The following is a 2,500-nucleotide window of genomic DNA, read 5'->3' as shown; positions in this document are numbered from 1 at the left end:
TACGCAGATATAAGGCCTATACCTGCTACGCATATGGCATGCCACGTAAACAACACACTAAAAAAAACCACCAAAAAACAGGTCACCTTAGAATGTCTTTTCCGTGCAACAGATTACACGAGGCCAATCATCCAATAGGAAAGAGGAAAACATACAGTGGTACCTCGGAGTAGAGGACACCCTTCCCTCGCGGCCAGCAAAAAATCAATAAAAAAAATGCTGTATATCTTTAATTTGGGACACGTCGATTGAGCGAAATTCTACTTCTTGTTCTCAGGGATAGACTCCAGCCTTAAGCCAAATTTGTTCTGTGCTGTACAGATTATTATGCGACAGCCTTCTCCAGACTGGTTTCTTTATTACTTTCTTTCTTATTGCGTTTATTTGTCTGAGCTGTATCAGTTTGTTATCGACTGACGCAACCTCGAAACAAGTAAAAAGGACATTGCAAGTTAAAGCGGTATTGTCCATGCACGGGCAATGCACAGCAGACAGAAACAACGTGTTCGACTTCAATACTATCGCACATTTATTAGTTTAACTTGTTGTGATCCCTCTTGGTGTTAAAAGTATTTCATGGCATTGTAAAAGGAATGAGAAATAAACCACTGTTTAAACCAATAATAACTGATCATCTTTCAGATACTTAAATGTTGAACTAGTAAGAAATGAGTTCGGGAAACGTGCTTCGAAACTATGGAAGAAATAGCGGATCAAAGATCGTGCTTGTCCGGTGGCATAAAAGAACCCCCCCAAAAATGTTTTAGTGTATAGAACTGACAAACAAAGGGACGTAAGCGCGCACAATCCCGACGATATATTCAACAAGAGTAAGTGAGAGTTATACGGAACCATTCTCCTGGCACCTGAGAGAACGTAACCTGCATTGAAATGAACAAGCGACTGTCATCCTCATTAGTATTCTTTTTGGAACGTTTAATCATTGACAAAACTAAACACGTGTATGTTCTGTCCTACCGGTACGGTTGGCCTAGTGGTAAGGCGTCCGCCCCGTCATCGGGAGGTCGTGGGTTCGAACCCCGACCGGGTCATACCTAAGACTTTAAAATTGGCAATCTAGTGGCTGCTCTCCCTTGTGTCTGGCATTATGGGGTTAGTGCTAGGACTGGTTGGTCCAGTGTCAGAATAATGTCACTGGGTGAGACATGAAGCCTGTGCTGCGACTTCTGTCTTGTGTGTGGCGCACGTTATATGTCAAAGCAGCACCGCCCTGATATGGCCCTTCGTGGTCGGCTGGGCGTTAAGCAAACAAACAAACAAACAAACAAACAAATGTTCTGTCCGGTAGAGAAAGCGACGTTTCTTCCTTGCCCAGCTAATGAAAGGAAAGGCATACGATTCACATCTAAAAACTTGAGAAGAATTAAACAAACTTCCAGCACAATGGCTTTACAGTGGAAACCCTCCATTTTAAGACTCCCTCCTTTTTAAGACCTTGCTTTTATTTAGATGTTCTGTTCATAACCTCTGTAAATTTACCTCCATTTTAAGACTCCCTCCTTTTTAAGACCTTGCTTTTATTTAGATGTTCTGTTCTTAACCTCTGTAAATTTACCTCCATTTTAAGACTCCCTCCTTTTTAAGACATTATTGTCCAAGATTGTGGGGGGTCTTAAACAGGGGGTTTGGCTGTATCATTCGACTTTGGTGCCAGCTTTCTGGCCTGAACGATCATGTCAACAACTGACAATATCCCTTTTGTATTAGGGACATCATCCTCTGAAACTGACCTCAGCGTATCTGGGCCAGTAGGCTTATGTCTGTTACCCTAACATATCTAAAAACAAATCAAAACACAAAAACATTATTATTCAGACGCACGATTTCAGTCAACAGATCTGACCTTGAACTTTAACTATTTGCACCAAAAATATATGATTTTGCTTTCTACTTTAAGAATTAAGCAGTTTTAGCCGCCAAGCTTGTGTGTGTCGGGGGGAGGCAGGAGGAATGCATGCGTTGTGTGTGTATCTGCGTGCGTGCGTGCGTGCGTGCGCGCGCGTGTGTGTGTGTGTGTGTGTGTGTGTGAGTGTGTGCCAGTGTGTGTGTGTGTGTGTGTGTGTGTGCGTGTGTGGCTATTTTGGTTGACGTTGATGCACTCCTAGAATGCAATCATATCGGAATTCATAAAAGGCCGATTTGTGTGTCCGCACACACATATACACACACACACGCATGTACGAACACACACACACACACACACACACACACACACACACACACACACAGGCACACACACACACACACACACACACACACACACACACACACACACACACACACACACACACACACACCATGCACGGGCAATGCACAGCAAACAGAAACAACGTGTTGGACTTCAATACTATCGCACATTTATTAGTTTAACTTGTTGTGATCCCTCTTGGTGTACAAAGTATTTCATGGCTTTGCAAAAGGAATGAGAAATAAACCACCGTTTAAACCAATAATAACTGATCATCTTTCAGATACTTGA

General features: G+C 42.6%; 1 protein-coding gene across 1 annotated transcript in view; it reads right to left on the bottom strand.

Moving 5' to 3' along the window:
• Positions 1 to 5, bottom strand: part of LOC138965360 (betaine--homocysteine S-methyltransferase 1-like) — a 10,978-nt gene extending 10,973 nt beyond the window's left edge. The window contains exon 1 of the mRNA XM_070337497.1: positions 1 to 5. This exon is cut by the window's left edge and continues 241 nt beyond it. The gene's annotated coding sequence lies outside the window, so the exon portion shown is untranslated.
• Positions 6 to 2,500: the final 2,495 nt, after the last annotated feature.

Source organism: Littorina saxatilis, linkage group LG4, assembly GCF_037325665.1.
Source record: "Littorina saxatilis isolate snail1 linkage group LG4, US_GU_Lsax_2.0, whole genome shotgun sequence".
Classification (NCBI taxonomy): domain Eukaryota; kingdom Metazoa; phylum Mollusca; class Gastropoda; order Littorinimorpha; family Littorinidae; genus Littorina; species Littorina saxatilis.
Note: the sequence above shows the minus strand (reverse complement) of the source record. Positions and strands in the feature narration are given on the sequence as shown.